The sequence below is a fragment of the Lolium rigidum genome, chromosome 5 (assembly GCF_022539505.1).
Source record: "Lolium rigidum isolate FL_2022 chromosome 5, APGP_CSIRO_Lrig_0.1, whole genome shotgun sequence".
NCBI classification, from domain to species: domain Eukaryota; kingdom Viridiplantae; phylum Streptophyta; class Magnoliopsida; order Poales; family Poaceae; genus Lolium; species Lolium rigidum.
The window spans coordinates 233,493,477-233,502,326 of NC_061512.1; positions in this window are offsets into that span (position 1 = coordinate 233,493,477).

Below are 8,850 nucleotides of genomic sequence, written 5' to 3' on the forward strand. Positions count from 1 at the left end.
GCTACCTCCTCGTGTACCTTGCTGGGGACGCGTAGCGTAGCTCCACATCTCGTCACAGGCTCCCCGTGCCGTGTTCCGTGTACATTCCTGGGGGCGCGTAGCATTCTTTTGCTTTCACGGCACGAACCTTATGCGGTCCGTGGGCCACGGCCCATTCGCCGACTAACACATAATTTTATTGGCCCGTAGTAAATGGGCTCTATGTGCTTGACGCTGACCGTAGAGCCTCGCCGTTGGACAACACCGGCGCCAGCCCCCGTGCCACCATGGAGCTGCTGCTGCTCACCGCCGATACATAGCGGCCTCGATAGCATTTGGAGACCAGTAGGTAAAAATGGACTCACACCGGTCTACCTTAAATAGCGTCGGCTTTTTTAGGCCCAATAATACACCACTAATCCTGTGCCGGCCCCTACGCGAAGGCTGCGAATCGAGCGCGTTGGCGTCTCGCGATGCGAAATTTTTTTGGGCGTGCGAGCCACCTGTCAGCCACACATCTCAAAAGTATACATCTTTTCCACCAAAATCTTGTCCCCACCGCCGCTCATTTCTCCCGCCCGCCGCTCCATCTCCCATCCAGTTTCCAACCCGAAAAACCATCGCCGCCGCCATGCCACCGAAGAGAAAGGCTCCGGCGAAGGCAGTGAAGGCGCCAACGAAGCCGCGCACCGTCGCGCCGAAGGAGAAGCTGGCGAACATGTCGCAGGAGGAGTGGGTGGACGAGAAACGCCGCTGCTCCTTTGCGATGACCGACCGCGGGAGGCGCCGCCTCACAACTCTTGAAGCCGCGAAAGCGGCGTCTGCTGCGGAAGTGTGCCTCAGTTTGGGCGGCGGCCAGCCCGAAGGGAGCCAGCAGCCCGGCATCCGCAACTTCTCGAGCTCACCGTCGTCGCCGGGGTACTACGCGGAGGGGCCGTCGATCTCGCAGATGCGGGCGCGTCGCAGATGGACGTCCGCGCCCGCTAATACCCCGAGTACGCGGACAACGACATGACCTTTGACTCCAACTCGCCGTTCTCGCCGGATTCGGCACCGAGGGGCAGCGGCGCCTTTCGCTTCCCCGTCGACCTGAACAAGCACCGACGCCCACGTGACAGACGGCACCGGCCTTCCCTGCCACCTCTTCCCTGACGAGGGCAGGAGCACCCATCAGGTGTTCGGCAGCACGTCCGGTGTGTCAATGGACGAGGACGAGGTGAGTTTCCTTACTTTTAATGTGTTATGTGCATCGTAGACACCGACGCTGACTCAAAGTAGATAATTTGTTGCATAGATTGCCGCCGGGGACGAGATCCTCACCGGCTTCATACGCGGCCAAGCCTACGAACCCCCCATCGACGAGTATGAAGAAGAGGCCGAGGAGGATGAAGGTGATGAGGAGGTCCAGGAAGAGCTGATCAACGTCGACAGTGGTGTGACCACGACGAGGACGACGACGCGCACACGTTCCGGCGGCACTCATGGTCCGAGGTGGAGGTCTTTGGAGGATGAATGTCTCATCGAGGCGTGGAAGCAAGTGAGATTTTGCCCCATCATCAGCGTCAACCAAAACCGGAGGCAAGTACTACAAGCACATTCTCGATTCCTTCAACGAGAAGAAGAACTACGGTGACTACGCCACCATCAACATGATCCGGAACGAGGGCACCCTCTCCCACCGTTGGAACATCATCAAGGCGGCGTGTAGCAAGTTCCATGGCTACTATGTGACGATTAAGGGCCGGAAGGAGAACGCCAAGACGATGGTGGATTGGGTATGATCTACGCCCATTTGGTGATGTCTATTTCATAATGCATCATAGTGTATCTATTTGATGATCCATCTTGTTCTATATCTTGTTATTGCATCATGTATTGTTAGATGTTCGACGCCCTCGATATGTACAAGTACAAAAACACGGACAAAGAGTTCCCCTTCATGCATTGCTTCAACAAGCTACAAGGTTGCAAGAAATGGGACGAGCTCCGCCACACTCTAAACAAGGACGAGGTAGATGGGCCGGTCGATCCAGTCGGCGCCTCCACCGGGCGCCCCATTGGCAACAAGAAGGCGAAGATCGAGAGGAATGCGGCGCTGGCATTGGCCACCATGGACGCCTCCCTCTAGAAGATGATAACCTCATTCCCAATGGAGAACAAGGAAACGGCAGATAGGGCCGCCATCATGTGGAAGGAAATCCTCGACAAGTAAGACATAAAGATCGAGTTGGAGAGGGAGAAGGTGGAGGCGGCGAAGATGGAAGCTCACGCCGCTGCCATGAAGGCCACCAACGAAGCGACGCAATCTTCTCACGGCATCGCCGCCTGAAAGAGGTGCAATTTTCTGCCTCGTGCTGCCTGGCCGCATCATCAGCCGTGACCTGCTTTGCTCACAAGTCGGTACATCTGCCGTGGCTTGGGCCGGCCGCAGGGTGTTCGAAGAAATGGGAGGCCCAATTTATCTCAACTAAAACTTGTCGCCGTTTTGTATGCAGATGATGGTGGACAGGGGAGATGAGTTCTTCTTCAAGAGCGTCATCTATACGTCCTCCGACGAGGAGTCCGACGATGACTTGCTAACGACGGCCACGTTGCTCATTGATGAGCAAAATGTTATACCGTGGCTCGGTAAAGGGACGTGCCACTGCGCTGGATCGTAAAAGAGAAGCCGGTCACGATATGCTATTCGACGACTACTTCCACCGCACCAAGGCAATTTACACGCCAGCTATGTTTTGACGCCGGTTTGGGGTGTCAATACCATTATTCCAACAACTCAAGGATGGAGTCAAGGTCTACGACAACTACTTCGTCTGCAAAGAGTATGCAATTGGCAAGTTCTTGCAAAGGATGCAGTTGGCACGGTGGGCTTGTCTTTTTACTAAAACTGCATAGCAGCGATCAGGATGCTTGCATATGGCTGATGTCTACGGGTGCTTCTATTCTTGTAGACAGTGTTGGGCCTCCAAGAGCAGAGGTTTGTAGAACAGCAGCAAGTTTCCCTTAAGTGGATCACCCAAGGTTTATCGAACTCAGGGAGGAAGAGGTCAAAGATATCCCTCTCATGCAACCCCGCAACCACAAAGCAAGAAGTCTCTTGTGTCCCCAACACACCTAATAGGTGCACTAGTTCGGCGAAGAGATAGTGAAATACAAGTGGTATGAATGAATATGAGCGAGTAGTAACGGCGCCGTAAAAGTGCTTGTCGGCGTGCGATTGATGGTAGTAATATTGCGGGACGTAAAGATGCGAGTAAAACGATAAACAAGCAGCGATAGCGATATTTAGGAACAAGGCCTAGGGATCATACTTTCACTAGTGGACACTCTCAATATTGATCACATAACAGAATAAATAGATAGATGCTAGACTCTACACTCTCTTGTTGGATGATGAACACCACTAACCGTGTAGGATTACACGAACCCTCAATGCCGAAGTTAACAAGCTCCACAATATTCGATGTTCATGTTTAAATAACCTTAGAGTGCACGACAGATCAACATAACCAAACCAAGTACTAACATAGCATGCACACTGTCACCTTCACGCTACGAAAGGAGGCATAGATCACATCAATACTATCATAGCAATAGTTAACTTCATAATCTACAAGAGATCACAATCATAGCCTACGCCAAGTATGATGACCCACAAGTATAGGGGGTGTATCGTAGTATCTTCGATAAGTAAGAATGTCGATCCCAACGAGGAGCAGAAGGTGTTGACAGGCAGTTTTGATGAAGGATTCACTGTAAATGCTCACAGACAAGTATTCAGGGGGTTTTGATGTAACAGATGAATAAAGTACAAGTAAGTAAAATGCGAGAGAAATAATTGCAGCGAGTGGCCCAATCCTTTTTAGCACAAAGGACAAGCCGGTTTGTTTACTTATAATGACCAAACGTTCTCGAGGACACACGGGATTTTAGTCTAGTGCTTTCGCTACATACGAGTTGATTAATCTTCATTGTTTTGATAAGTGTTGTGTGGGTGAACCTATGCTAATGTACCGCCCTTCCTAGGACTAATACATACTTGTGATTATACCCCTTGCAAGCATCCGCAACTACAAGAAAGTAATTAAGATAAATCTAACCACGGCCTTAAACTCGAGATCCTGCGATCCCTCCCGCATCGATATACCAACGGGGGTTCAGGTTTCGTCACTCCGGCAACCCCGCAATTGGCAAACGAGTACAAGATGCATTCCCCTAGGCCCATAAATGGTGAAGTGTCGTGTAGTCGACGTTCACACGACACCACTAGAAGAATAACACCACAACTTAAATATCATAACATTGAATATTACTCAACCATAGTTCACTACTAACATTTAGACTTCACCCATGTCCTCAAGAACTAAACGAACTACCCACGAGACATCATATGGAACATGATCGGAGGTGATATGATGATGAATAACAATCTGAACATAGACCTTGGTTCAATGGTTTCACTCAATAGCATCAACAACAAGTAGAAATCAGTATCGGGAGAGTTTCCCCTATCAAACAATCAAGATCAAACCCAAATTGCTACGGCGGTGACGATGTCCAGCGGTGGAGACGGCGGTGATGATGGTGGAGATGATGATGATGGTGATGGAGATGATGTCCAGCTCGATGGTGGTGACGATGGCGTCGATTTCCCCCTCCGGGAGGGAATTTCCCGGCGGATTCCTGCCCGCCGGAGAGCTCTTTTCTCTCCGGTGTTCTCCGCCCGCGCAGGCGGCCGTAACCCTTCGTGAGGATTCCTCTCGTGGCTTAGGTCTTCGGGACGAAGGGTTTCGCGAAGAAAAAGAGGCGAAAGAGGCCGAGGGGGCCCCACACCACATGGTGGCGCGGCCAGGCCATGGGCCGCGCCACCCTATGGTGTGGGCCCACCTTGGGTCCAGCTGGCTCCCCCTTCTGGCTTCCTCCGTCATCTGGAAAAATAGGATTTTTGGTAAAACTTCCTTCCACAGCTTGATCTTCCGAAATATTGCATCCCGACGGTGCTTTTTCCAGCAGAATCCTGGCTCCGGTGCTCGATCCCCAAATAATCATGAAACATGCAAAATAGATGAAATAACATAAGTATTGTGTCCCAATATGAAATATATCAATGAATAACAACAAATTATGATATAAAATAGTGATGCAAATTGGACGTATCAACTCCCCCAAGCTTAGACTTCGCTTGTCCCCAAGCGAAACTGAACTCGGTAAACAGGACCACATGTTTATGGAGTGAAGAGTCGATAAATAAAATACGGACAAGAAGCATCATATTCATTCACACAAGACATTATAATAAACAACTTCCTCATATAACTCAGCTTGAAACAAGTATAAGGTAATCACAAATAAAGGTGCATAAGAAATCATAATTGGTGATGGCAAACTTTGTTCTTGGTCAGAGAACAGTTAACAGATTATACTTATCTATTGAGCAGCGCTCTCATATTAAAAGCTTATGGTAAACTTGCATACTCAATCATATTAATAATTGATGACTTTCAAAGCTATATTCATTCAGGTAAAAACTTGTACTGAACAAGAAAGAATAAAAACATGATGAAGCAAATCACAATATAATAGTTTGATCACAACAACTCAAATGCTTGCTTGAGATGGAGGGAAATAGGCTTACTGACTCAACATAAAGTAAAAGACAGGCCCTTCGCAGAGGGAAGCGAGAGATTAAATCATGTGCTAGAGCTTTTTCAGTGTTGAAATCATATGAAGAGAATAAAAGTAAAGTTTTGAGAGGTGTTTGTTGTTGTCAACGACGGGTAGCGGGTACTCTAACCCCCTTGCCAAACAGACCTCCAAAGAGCGGCTCCCATGAAGGACGTTATCTCTACCAGAAAGGTAGATCATCCCTCTTCTCTTTTGTTTACACATGTATTTTAGTTTATTTAAGGGTGACACTCCCCCAACCTTTGCTTACACAAGCCATGGCTAACCGAATCCTCGGGTGCCTTCCAACAATCTCATACCATGGAGGAGTGTCTATTGCAAAATTAAGTTGCTTACTGATGAATCAGGGCAAAGCATGTGAAGATAATTATTAATGAAAGTTGATTAATTGGGGCTGGGAACCCCGTTGCCAGCTCTTATTGCAAAATTATAGGATAAGTGGATGAAGCCACTAGTCCATTAGTGGAGGCTGCCTAACAAGACCGAAAGATAAAACACCACATACTTCCTCATGAGCTATAAAACATTGACACAAATAAGAAGTAATAAGTTTTGAATTGTTTAAAGGTAGCACATGAAGTATTTACTTGGAATGGCAGAAAATACCATGCAATGGGTAGATATGGTGGACACAATTGGCATAGGTTTGGGTTCAGGTTTGGATGCACGAGAAGTATTCCCTCTCAGTACAGGTCTTTGGCTAGCAAGGTTAAATAGCAAGCATAGGAGTTGAGGGAAACAACCAAATATGCATGTGATAGAAACAATCATGCATCTTACTTGTAAGTACAAACAGTTTTAACTTTAGAATACTAATGCTAAGGACTGATAAGAAAGATAATAATATCTTCTACATGTATTTCCTCTATTCTTCTTAAACTCAAAGTGTTGTTGCTATTGACCATTGCTAAGTTTGTCAAAACCAAATAGATTTACTTAATGCTCCCAAAGTGGTACCAATACTAAAATCAAGATCAATCATATAGTAGAAATTGCAAACTAAAATAAGGTGTGCAATATGTAAATGATAAGACTTCTCATTAATATTCCATAACGATAACTCACACCAAGGGATACATAGACAAACTAAAGGAGAGATACTTCCACACCGCAACCCATCTTATACGATAACTTCCCTACTCATGATATGACACTGATTGATAGTAAAAAGTAAAAGGTAGTGATAATGTGATACCGCGGCACTCCCCCAAGCTTGGAACAAACCAAGGGGATGCCAATACCGATGATGGATTATTCCTTTGGCGATGGTGGTGATGAATTCCTCACAAGCTTCTCCACAAGCTCCTGAACTCGTCAATCTTGTACATAAGGTTGCGGATCATCTCCGAATTGTGCTCGACGCGATTAAGAAGTATGTCCGACGGCGAGTCCCAATTCTTGGAGTTATTTCCCCAACCTTCAGCTTCGAGCTTCGTCCTTCCTACGTTGTTAGAACGATCTATATCCCAATTGCTAGGCAATGCTGCCTTGGGGTCCTTTCAATTTGATTATTGTAGATTAGATTGCGGAAGGGATGGTGAATGCCTGAAGAAGATGTCCTTGGAGCTAGGTAATGACGGGGAACTCCTCCTCCGGTCCTAATCCGTGCGCTCTTCTTGGCGTTGAACGAGTCTGACACCACTCCGATGCTTGCAATTGTGGTGCGCGGGCGCTCTTGCGGAACTTCTTCGATTTCCTCTTCATCCTCCTTTACTTCTTCCTTGACGCTCTTGTCCTCTTCTTTCCACTCACGGTCTTGATTATCTTCATCCGGAAGCTCCTTGCCCTTGTTCTTGGGGACCATGGTGCTTCTAAACCGAAAACGCATCCTGGCGTAAACAGCTCGAAACAAAACACGTCGAGAAAACGATATACGGACCTCCAGGGGTCCGGGGGATTTTATAATAAAAAATTTCAGAACAAACGGAAAGTACCAGGTCGAACCAGAGTCGGAAAGGGGCGACGAGGCGGTGCCACCATAGGTCGGCGCGGCAGGCTGGGGCCCGCGCCGGCCTGTGGTGGCACGCCCTCGTGCATCCTTTCCACTCCGTTTCGATCTCGTAATTTTTCTTATTTTCCAAAAACAGCAAAAATATTGCTCGGAAAGTAAATCGCGAACTTTTCATTACCGCATCGTTACCTATTCAAAGTCGAGTTCTGCGGACTGTCAATTTGTCCTTTGATGAAAGCCTCCGGTGTTTCCACTTGAATAATATCAACATCAACATTATAAGAATCACCTGAGATATAATGCTTGAGTCTTTGTCCATTCACCACTTGCGTAGCATTGCTGTTGTGGGTATACTTCATAGGTGTACCATCGACAGTGCCTAGATCCGGCAAGCCCGGGTGGCCCACAGACGGTGATGAGGCATGTGGCCCATCGGGCGGCCCAGTTGCTGTTGATCATGAAGGAAGAAGTCCAGCCCAGGATCGGCAGGCCGGATCCATACCGACATAGGAGTAACCCGGATCCATGGAGGCCCATGAGGAACCCGGATCCGGGACGACGTGTATGGAAGGCGGATCCGTGACGTGCACGGCAAGATATTGTACCGTAGTTAGGCTATCTCGTAATCCGGCTAGGACTCTCCATGTAAACCCTAGATCCGTGCGCCTTTATAAGCCGGATCCCGGGAGCCCTAGAGGCACAACCACAACTCATTGTAACAACACGAAAGCGCCCGGATAATTCCGGACAAGCAGCAGTAGGGCCCCGTCATCGTGCGGGTGTTCCGAAGCTGGGTAACTCGCGTACCACCGTCCCGTGTGCACTCCGCCCTATGGCCCCTACTTCTTCTCCCCTCGTGAGGATCCCTCCTCCGAGGTACCGTCGATTAGGCAACGACGGTTGGCGCCCACCGTGGGGCCTCGCGGCGTCCGGAGGCCGGAACCGGGAGGGTTCCGCCATGGGAAGCTACGACGACACCATCGCCGTGGGGCGTGTCCTTTACGCCGGAAGTCTGCCGATCGTCCCTCCGGATGAGTGTTGGATTCCGGCTAAAACCGACCCCCGTCAAGCTCTCCATCGTCCCGCTTGGCGGCATACACATCTTCATCGGGGAAACCGTCGATTCCGACGGAAACCCACCGGTAAGTAGCGCCGACGCGACCGCCGCCGAGCGGGACGCAGTCGCGAAGATCCGATCCGAGACGCCGGAACTTCCTAGCGAAGATTCCGCCTTA